Source organism: Theropithecus gelada, chromosome 16 (genome assembly GCF_003255815.1).
Source record: "Theropithecus gelada isolate Dixy chromosome 16, Tgel_1.0, whole genome shotgun sequence".
NCBI lineage: Eukaryota > Metazoa > Chordata > Mammalia > Primates > Cercopithecidae > Theropithecus > Theropithecus gelada.
The window spans coordinates 57,729,914-57,741,181 of record NC_037684.1 but is presented as its reverse complement, the minus strand read 5'-3'; positions in this window follow the sequence as shown (position 1 = coordinate 57,741,181).

Below are 11,268 nucleotides of genomic sequence, written 5' to 3'. Positions count from 1 at the left end.
GATGATTCAAATACAGAATTCACTTCATCTGTATCACTGAAGAGTCCCATTAGGCCATACTACCTTTGCTCTTCATTAAAACTCTGTTTTCTCGAAATACTATATTCCCCCTTATTAATATATTCTAAAGTGATCATTTAAAGTATTTAAACTTTTTTTGTTGTTGTTTGTTTTTGAGACGGAGTCTTGTTCTGTTGCCCAGGCTGGAGTGCAGTGGTGTGATCTCAGCTCACTGCAAGCTCCGCCTCCCAGGTTCACGCCATTCTCCTGCCTCAGCCTCTGGAGTAGCTGGGACTACAGGCGCCCACCACCACGCCCGGCTAATTTTTTGGTATTTTTTAGTAGAGATGGGGTTTCACCGTGTTAGCCAGGATGGTCTCGATCTCCTGACCTCGTGATCCGCCCGCCTCTGCCTCCCAAAGTGCTGGGATTACAGGTGTGAGCCACCGCACCCGGCCACATTTTCGAGGTCAGTATATGTTTTATAATTAATACGTGTCTTGGAAAAGCTGCAATATGCATATTCACCAGTGTATTAGAATTGAAATATAAATGATACCATTATTTAGAGCTCAGGTGGCTACTGTCCAAAAAGTTTATTTTGTAGGTTAAGGTTTTGGCAATTTTTGTTTTTTAAATTTAGCTTAATTTGGAAATTTTCAAGAAAAAATTTTACAATTGGATCGATACTTCATTCCAATTTAAGATACTTTACCTTGGACAAGTAGAGCCACCGTCCACGTGGAGAACAATGGTTATGAGTTGTCGGGTTGCCTAAGAGCCGTAACAGTTTTCTAGAGAACCAAAGCCTTAATACCTTAAGGTCACATTCATTTGTAGCTGCTTTTGGGGGAGACATTTCCAGTGTGCCTGCCTTCTAGGAAACGTTCTCAGCTCCTGCTTTGGGGCAGAGCCTGGGTCAGCCCTCATAGCACCAGCTCACCGTGCTGGACAGGAGGTAACCAGCCTGCTGTGTATAAGGGGAGACAGAAAGTTATTTTTTTATTTTTTTTTGAGACAGGGTCTTGCTCTGTCACCCAGGCTGCAGTGCAGTGGCATGATCACAGCTCAGTGTGACCTCAGCATCCCGGGTTCCAGACATCCTCCTGCTTCAGCCTCCCAAGTTGCTGGCACCACAGGCGTGCCCCACCGCGTTTGGCTAATTTCTGTGTTTTTTGTAGAGACGGGGTTTCACCATGTTCCTTAGGCTGGTCTCAAACTCCTGGGCTTAAGCAATCCGTCCGCCTCAGCCTCCCAACATGCTGGGATTACAGACGTGAGCTGCTGCACCTGGCCGGAAAGTTGTTATTTTTTGTAAATCCCTTGCTTTTTGACGCTTGTTTCTCACACAACTGGATTTAAGAACGTCTAAGAGCGTCTGATCACACAACCCGGGCAGCGTCAGTTACGTCCGGGCGTTTCCTTCCCTCACGAGAGCCACCAGTCGCGCCTTCCAGTCATGCCGCGACTCTGGGCGTTTGTTGGCGCTCGTGCTTCTGCCCCATGGTGAGTGCTTGTTCCTGGGTCTTCACAAAGATTTTGTCTTTGGCATTTAGACAAATGCCAAAAGGGCGCGGTGGCTCACGCCTGGAATCCCAGCACTTTGGGAGGCCGAGGCAGGAGGATCACGAGGTCAGCAGATCGACACCATCCTGGCTAACAGGTGAAACCCCGTCTCTACTAAAAATACAAAAAACTAGCCGGGCGTGGTGGCGGCGCCTGTAGTTCCAGCTACTCGGAGGCTGAGGCGGGAGAATGGCATGAACCCGGGAGGCAGAGGTTGCAGTGAACCGAGATGGCGCCACTGCACTCCAGCCTGGGCAACAGAGCGAGACTCTGTCTCCAAAAAAAAAATAAAATAAAATTCCAGGAACAAACAACCCTAAAGAGGTTTTATCTTGTTTGTCATTAAGGAGATGTAAGCCAAAACAGGAGATAAGATGTCAGTTTCACCTGCTTTAATTGCAGTAATTAGATTTATATTATATCCTGTTATGGTGAGGATGTACAGAAATCTTTTTTTTCTTGAGACAGAGTTTTGCTCTTGTTGCCCGGGCTGGAGTGCAGTGGCACAATCTCGGCTTACCGCAAACTCCGCCTCCCAGGTTCAAGCAATTCTCCTGCCTCAGCCATCCGAGTAGCTGGGACTACAGGCATGCGCCACCACACCCGGCTAATTTTTTGTATTTTTAGTAGAGACGGGGTTTCTCCATGTTGGTCAGGCTGGTCTCGAACTCCCAACCTCAGGTGATCCACCCGCCTCGGCCTCCCAAAGTGCTGGGATTATAGGTGTGAGCCGCCACGCCCAGCCGAGAAACGTTCTTGTATGCTGTTGCTGTATTTTTAAAGTAAACTTTTACTCAAGTGTAACATAAAAACATAAACCATTAAAAATAGCTTAATGCATTTTCACAAAGGGAATGCACCATTTTACCACCGCCCACATCAAGAACTAGAACAGGACCAGCATCCTGTAAGACCCCGTTAAGATCCCCTCTGATCATTGACTCTCTCACCCCCAAAATGGAATCGAGTATCAACTTCGTGGTACTTTCTGAATTTGATATAAATGGAATCATACAGTATTTTCTGGAGTTTTATCTCTCAGCATGTTGGTTGTATGAATCCATGTCATTGTGATACTTAGCTATGTCGTATTCTGTGGCAATTGTATACCACTGTTCTGTGGATGGACATTGGAGTATTTTCATGTTTTGGATGTTACAAATAATGTTACAGATATTCTTGGACATGCATTTTGGTATATACATGTATGCATTTATAAGTAGGAAGGTGACTGACTGGGTCATCAGACATTACAGTAGATAACTGCAAAGCAGTTTTTTTTTTTTTTTTTGGTTTTCTTTTTTGAGACGGAGTCTCCCTCTGTCGCCCAGGCTGGAATGGAATGGCGTGATCTCGGCTCACTGCAAGCTCCGCCTCCCAGGTTCATGCCATTCTCCTGCCTTAGCCTCCGGAGTAGCTGGGACTACAAGCACCTGCCACCACGCCTGGCTAATTTTTTTGTATTTTTAGTAGAGACAGGGTTTCACCATGTTAGCCAGGATGGTCTCGATCTCCTGACCTTGTGATCCGCCTGCCTCAGCCTCCCAAAGTGCTGGGATGACAGGCGTGAGCCACCACGCCTGGCGGCAAAACAGTTTTTTAAATGAGTTGTGCTATTTTACGGTCCTATCAGCTGGGCATGAGAGTTCCAGCTACTCCACATCTTCACTGACGTTGGATATGGTCAGTTTTTTTTTTTTTTTTCTCCCCCCTAAAGAGACAGGGTCTCACTCTATCACTCTGGTGGTCATGCAGTAGCATGGTAATAGTTCACTGCAGCCTTAAACTCCTGGGCTCAAATGATCCTCCCATCTCAGCCTCTTTTTTTTTTTTTGAGATCGAGTTTCGCTCTAGTCACCCAGGTTGGAGTGCAATGGCGCGATCTCAGCTCACTGCAACCTCCACCTCCCGGGTTCAAGCAATTCTCCCACCTCAGCCTACCAAGTAGCTGAGATTACAGGCGCCTGCCACCACGGCTGGATAATTTTGTGTTTTTAGTAGAGATGGCGTTTCATCACGTTGTGCATACTGGTCTCGAACTCCTGACCTCAGGTGACCCACCTGCCTTGGCCTACCAGAGTGCTGGGATTACAGGCATCACGAGGTCAGGAGTTCAAGACCAGCCTGGCCAATATAGTGAAACCCCGTCTCTACTAAAAATACAAAAATTAGCCAGGCATGGTGGCGCACACCTGTAAACCCAGCTACTTGGGAGGCTGAGACAGGAGAATCGCGTGAACCTGGGAGGCAGAGGCTGCAGTGAGCTGAGATCATGTCACTGCACTCCAGCCTGGGCGACAGAGCAAGACTCTGTCTTAAAAAAAAAACAAAAAACAAAAAACTTGTTGGCTTGATTTCAGTGTCTTTAGGCTTCGGTTGGTGGCCTGCGTTTTCTACCGTGAGGGAAAAACACTCCATTTCAACAGCTTTCCTACCCCATGTACCAGATGCGAAATCACTCCTGCTTTTTTTTTTTTTTTTTTTTAGATGGAGTCTGACTCTGTTACCCAGGCTGGAGTGCAGTGGTGCGATCTCAGCTCACTGCAAGCTCCGCCTCCTGGGTTCATGCCATTCTCCTGCCTCAGCCTCCCCAGTAACTGGGACTACAGGCGCCCGCCACCACACCCAGCGAATTATCACTCCTAAGTTTTACTTCCACTTGGAGGAAATGAAGATATCAGGGATAATAGACAAAGGAAAAGTAAGATCCTTTGTTTGTTTCAGAATGTCATTTTGGTGAAAAACATAGTAAATTGTTAGTCCCCAAATAGAGAGGCATTAATATTTATCTCTTTTTAACAGATATTATTTTTAGAGGGGAATGAAAAGGATTGTGCACTCCGTTCTTTCAAAACTGTGAAGCAGCTCAATTCACGTATTCTCAATATCACTAGGTCTGTCACTTAATCTGATTTTGTATTCTCTGCCAAAAATATTTCAAATTGTTCTCTTTTGTCCTGGGTCATGTAAAAGTGGGTCTGGAGCAAACAACGGAAGGACTGAACTATTTTTGAAAGAACATGACCACCTTTGAAAGTAGGTGTTATTGGCCGGGCGGGGTGGCTCACGCCTGTAATCCTAGCACTTTGGGAGGCTGAGGCGGGCAGATCACAGGGTCAGGAGATCGAGACCATCCTGGCGAACATGGCGAAACCCCGTCTCTACTAAAAATGCAAAAAAATTAGCCGGGTGTGATGGCGGCGCCTGTAGTCCCAGCTACTCCGGAGGCTGAGGCAGGAGAATGGTGTGAACCCGGGAGGGTGGAGGTTGCAGTGAGCCAATATCGCGCCACTGCACTCCAGCCTGGGTGTCAGAGCCAGACTTTGTCTCAAAAAAAAAAGTAGGTGTTTTTGAGTGTATGTGTATTATGTGGTTTTCCGTGTTTATTAATTCATTTATTTGTGTAACAAACCTTTTATGATGTTTTTATAGAAAGTGCTTTATCCATGCAAATTTATTTTATTCTCCTAGTGACTTTTTTCATTAGAAAAGGAATTGCAAGGCCGGGCGTGGTGGCTCACACCTGGAATCCCAGCACTTTGGGAGGCCGAGGCAGGTGGATCAATTGAGGTCAGGAGTTTAAGACCAGCCTGACCAACATGGTGAAACCCCGTCTGTACTAATAATACAAACAGTGAGCCGGGCATGGTGGCGGGTGCCTGTAATCCCAGCTACTCGGGAGGCTGAGGCAGGAGAATCACTTGAACCCGGGAAGTGGAGGTTGCAGTGAGCCGAGATCGCGCCACAGCACTCCAGCTTGGGGGACAGAGTGAGACTCCGTCTCAATCAATCAATCAATCAGTCAAAGCTGTTGAAATCCGAACACAGAAGGGGCAAGACCTGTTGAGAAGCCTGGGTGCTCCCCACGTTGGAGCTGGAGTGTCTGAATCTGTTGGTGTTACTGATTCCCACCAGGGGGCGCCCTCTCCTAGGGTATGTGTCGTTTGCAGCGGTCACAGCTTCGCTGCTGCTTTTTGTGTTTGATCAAGACCACCATACAAAGTATTTTGCATTGCGTCCCAAATTACATTAATACATTCTTGGGGAACACAGCCACTTTGAAGAGATGGCATCGTCTAGTAGCACAGAATAAAGATGAGATGGCACTGTGTTTTTATATTTATTGCCTCAAGAAGCAGCAGTTAGAAATGCAGCAGTTTACTTTGAAAAGATGATTTGATGCTGAAAAGAGTGAACCATTTCAATTACTCCATAACCCGTGTATTAAAACTCTTCTAGTGGCCGGGTGTGGTGGCTCACGCCCGTAATCCCAGCACTTTGGGAGGCCGAGGCGGGAGGATCACCTGAAGTCAGGGGTTCGAGACCAGCCTGACCAACATGGAGAAACCCCGTTTCTACTAAAAATACAAACATTAGTCAGGTGTGGTTGCGTGCACCTGTAATCCCAGCTACTCAGGAGGATGAGGCAGGAGAATTGCTTGAATCCCAGGGCGGAGGCTGCAGTGAGCTGAGATTGTGCCACTGCACTCCAGCCTGGGTGACAGAGCGAGACCCCATCTCAAAAAAAAAAGTGGGGATTTGTATAGACAGTGATTGGATCAGTGCCCAGCGCACAGTAAGTGCTAAGTACTTTTTGCTACTACACTAGTTTCTCAATAACTACAGATTCTAAATCTAAGCATTTGATATAAATTTCCAGATAAACTCACTATTCTGATGAAATCTATGATTATTAAGTATGCTTTTTAATTTTTTTTTAAATTTTTTGAGGCAGAGTCTCCCTCTATCGCCCAGGCTGGAGTGCAATGGTGTAATCTTGGCTCACTGCAAACCTCTGCTGCCTGGGTTCAAGTGATTCTTCTGCCTCAGCCTCCCAAGTAGCTGGGATTACAGGTGCCTGCCACTGTGCCTAGCTAATTTTTGTAGTTTTAGTAGAGATGGGGTTTCACGGTGTTAGCCAGGCTGGTCTTGAACTCCGACCTTGTGATCCACCCACCTCAGCCTCCTGAAGTGCTGGGATTACAGGCGTGAACCACCATGTCTGGCTGATGTTCCCTTTCATGGCAAGGGATCTGAGGCTCTGTCCTGACACACTCTCCTCTGATGGCAGAGACACCAAGAAGTCGATAAACAGGTGACTGGAGAATCTCGCTAAAGATATTTGCTATCAGGACATTTGCTTTTGTTTCTCTAAGTCAAAAACTGGCACAAAAACAGGTCTCTGCCTCCTAAAGACACAGATTTGTGTGACTGGCGTGGAACAGAAAGGAAGGAATGCACCTTTGCCTGGTGATTTCTGCTCAGCTTGGCAAAGATTTCCCACCTTGGCAGAGCTGCTCAGCTTGCAAAGCTTGTTTTATCATTAACCCTCTGACGACACAGAAGAGATAAGACAGTAGGTGCTGGAAAGTCCTTCTGCTTGGAGGAAGACCAGAGATCACTTGGTGATGTTTTCTTCACCCTCCAAAATTATCTTTTAATCTGTTGTCCTGGTCTGTGGTATTCGGTTTCCCTCCTTGAGAGATAAATCTTTTGCAAACAGCCACTGTCTCTTAACTAGTGCATTTTTTTCTAGAAATTTTCAAACATCCAGTCTTTTACAGAAATTACTTATAGCTTACGTGAGAACAGGCTAATGTGGTTGGTAGCCATTTTTATCTTAGTGCCAAAAAAGGTTTGGTTTAAACAATCGTTTCCAGGCCAGGCGTGGTAGCTCATGCCTGTAATCCCAACATTTTGGGAGGCTGAGGCAAGCAGATCACCTGAGGTTGGTCAGACCAGCCTGACCAACATGGAGAAACCCTGTCTCTGCCAAAAATACAACAACAACAACAACAAATTAGCCGGACATGGTGGCGCACGCCTGTAGTTCCAGCTACTCAGGAGGCTGAGGCTGGAGAATCACTTGAACCCGGGAGGTGGAGGTCTCAGCGAGCCAAGATCACGCGACTGCACTCCAACCTGAGCAATAGAGCAAGACTCCATCTCAAAAAACAAAAACAAAAAACACAAAAAACAATCCTTTCCCAAAAAGTGACAACTTTTTACTAAATGAATATGGCAGTGTGTGGTTTTCACCCTGGAACAGGCCCTCGCGTCCTCTCCGTTTCCCGTTCTGTCCTCTGTTGTGTGCTCTGCTGGCTGGGGTCCCGTTGTTTTCGACCTGACTCAGTGCCAGCCACCTCTGAGCCGGTGCCCTGCCTCTCATGTAACCCCTCTCAACCCACCCTGCACAGAGCTGCCGCCTTATCTTCCTCAGCAGCGTGCAACCTGTCATCGCTCTGTTCAAGGATACGGTGCAGCTCCCTGCTGTTTGTGACCATGTGTGGTGGTGCGTTAACCCATGAGATGTCTGGCCAGCACTTTGCTTCATACACTAGACCTAAAACACACAAGAGCATGGTGGCTCACCCCTGATTTTTTTTGTTTTGTTTTTGTTTTTTTGAGATGGAGTTTTGTTCTTGTTGCCCAGGCTGGAGTGCAATGGCAGGATCTTGGCTCACTCCAACCTCCACCTCCTGGGTTCAGGCGATTCTCCTGCCTCATGTTAGAAACCCGCACCTCCTGCACAGGTACCCCAGAACTTAACACACACACACACACACACACACACCCCAATACAATTCTGTTCACTTAGCGAGGTAGTAGTATTCGCTTTTTTGTTTGTTTGTTTTTGAGACAGAGTCTCGCTCTGTCGCCCAGGCTGGAGTCAATGGCGTGATCTCGGCTCACTGCAACCTCCATCTCCCGGGTTCAAGGGATTCCCCCTGCCTCAGCCTCCTGAGTAGTTGGGATTACAGGTGCCCGCCACCATGCCCGGTTCATTTTTGTATTTTTCGTAGAGATGGGGTTTCACCATGTTGGCCAGGCTGGTCTCGAACTCCTGACCTCAGGTGATGTGTCTGCCTTGGCCTCCCAAAGTGCTGGATGACAGGTGTGAGCCACGTGCCCGGCAGAAACTGATACCATTAGGTTGTAAGAAAGTCACTAAGTCACTCGAGTTTTGTTTTCTTATCTGCAAAATGGGCTGCAGCAACTTTGCAAACTTGTAGAGATAATACCAAATAAAGGATCACCATGGTATAAAATTCCTCAGAAGGTTCTCAAGAAATAATGTGGGGGCAGGGGCAGTTTTCCACTAGACTGCCAGTCCCCGGAGAGCTGGGCGGTGTGTGCTGTTCACCTCTGTATCATGCGTGTGAACTTTATGCAGAAACTGTCATGTCACTCCTGAATTCAATTCAACCCATCTCAGAGCCCGTATCCTAATGGGCTACCAAAAATGCAATCAATCTTAGTCATACTGAATCTCCTTCCCTTTGCCTCTTGCGTTATGCAAAGTTCCCAAGAGTTTTTCACCATTCAGGACATTTGAGGAAAACACTCAAATCCACACTGGAGCCCCCCTGAGACGCTGCCAACTGAGCCACGTAGTGGTCCCTTGAAGCTGCCAGAGCGTCTCAGAGAGGTCTCTGCGAAGGAGGGCCTGGGCCTGGGGTTTTCTGGTGGGCCCCATCCCACCAGCCAGGGGCTGCCACTCCCAGGGGAACTGTGAGGGAGGGGACACAGGCGGAAGCAGTCACAGGCTGGCACCAGTGGCCCGTCCTCCCCACCACTCCCATCTCCCAGGAAGCTCTACGGGGTTCCCTCCGCCTCCCAAGGTCCTGCGCTCCCACCCCATGCTGGAGGAGCTGCTCCTCTCTCGGTGGGGATGGGAAGGCAAAAGAAGGGGAGGCTGACCCCTCATAACTCACCCCAGGGGCAGTGGCTTCAGCATCTGGCACATTGTCTGCATTAAGTGGTTGTTGAGTGACTGGAGAAAGGAATACAAGCAAACGCCATCAAGTTTTAACACCAATTTGCTTGTGTGCATGAGCTCAGGACCCAAAGCCCATCCTCAGAGGTGGACCTGAGTCACGTCCAGCTGACCCCATAGAGCCGGAGCGGGCACCTCTGCAGCTCTGTGGACTAACCCTCTTCCTTAGAACTGTGGGGTACTGGGTCAGAGTCCTTGTAGTGGGCCCTCTGGGGTACCAGGTCAGAGTCCTTCCAGCGGGCCCTCTGGGGTACTGGGTCAGAGTCCTTCCAGTGGCTCTGTGGGGTACTGGGTCAGAGTCCTTGTAGTGGGCCCTCTGGGGTACCAGGTCAGAGTCCTTCCAGTGGGCCCTCTGGGGTACTGGGTCAGAGTCCTTGCAGCAGGCCCTCTGGGGTACTGGGTCAGAGTCCTTCCAGTGGTCTCTGTGGGGTACCGGGTCAGAGTCTTTCCAGTGGTCTCTGTGGGGTACTGGGTCAGAGTCCTTCCAGTGGTCTCTGTGGGGTACTGAGTCAGAGTCCTTCGCATAGTCTCTGTGGAGTACTGGGCCAGAGTCCTTCCAGTGGTCTCTGTGGGGTACTGGGTCAGTGTCCTTGTAGTGGGCCCTCTGGGGTACTGGGTCAGAGTCCTTCCAGTGGTCTCTGTGGGGTCCTGAGTCAGAGTCCTTCCCATGGTCTCTGTGGAGTACTGGGTCAGAGTCCTTCCATCAGTCTCTGTTGGGTACGTTGGGTACTGGGTCAGAGTCCTTCCAGTGGTCTCTGTGGGGTACCGGGTCAGAGTCTTTCCAGTGGTCTCTGTGGGGTACTGGGTCAGAGTCCTTCGCATAGTCTCTGTGGAGTACTGGGCCAGAGTCCTTCCAGTGGTCTCTGTGGGGTACTGGGTCAGTGTCCTTGTAGTGGGCCCTCTGGGGTACCAGGTCAGAGTCCTTCCAGTGGGCCCTCTGGGGTACTGGGTCAGAGTCCTTGCAGCGGGCCCTCTGGGGTACTGGGTCAGAGTCCTTCCAGTGGTCTCTGTGGGGTCCTGAGTCAGAGTCCTTCCCATGGTCTCTGTGGAGTACTGGGTCAGAGTCCTTCCATCAGTCTCTGTTGGGTACGTGGGGTACTGGGTCAGAGTCCTTCCAGTGGTCTCTGTGGGGTACTGGGTCAGAGTCCTTCCAGTGGTCTCTGTGGGGTACTGGGTCAGAGTCCTTCCAGTGGTCTCTGTGGGGTACTGGGTCAGAGTCCTTCCAGTGGTCTCTGTGGGGTACTGGGTCAGAGTCCTTCCAGTGGTCTCTGTGGGGTACTGGGTCAGAGTCCTTCCAGTGGTCTCTGTGGGGTACTGGGTCAGAGTCCTTCCAATGGTCTCTGTGGGGTACTGGGTCAGAGTCCTTCCAGTGGTCTCTGTGGGGTACTGGGTCAGAGTCCTTCCAGTGGTCTCTGTGGGGTACTGGGTCAGAGTCCTTCCAATGGTCTCTGTGGGGTACTGGGTCAGAGTCCTTCCAGTGGTCTCTGTGGGGTACTGGGTCAGAGTCCTTCCAGTGGTCTCTGTGGGGTACTGGGTCAGAGTCCTTCCAATGGTCTCTGTGGGGTACTGGGTCAGAGTCCTTCCAGTGGTCTCTGTGGGGTACTGGGTCAGAGTCCTTCCAGTGGTCTCTGTGGGGTACTGGGTCAGAGTCCTTCCAGTGGTCTCTGTGGGGTCCTGAGTCAGAGTCCTTCCCATGGTCTCTGTGGAGTACTGGGTCAGAGTCCTTCCATTGGTCTCTGTGGGGTACTGGGTCAGAGTCCTTCCAGTGGTCTCTGTGGAGTAGTGGGTCAGCATCCTTCCAATGGTCTCTGTGGGGTACTGGGTCAGCGTCCTTCCAGTGGTCTCTGTGGGGTACTGGGTCAGAGTCCTTCCAGTGGTCTCTGTGGGGTACTGGGTCAGAGTCCTTCCAGTGGTCTCTGTGGGGT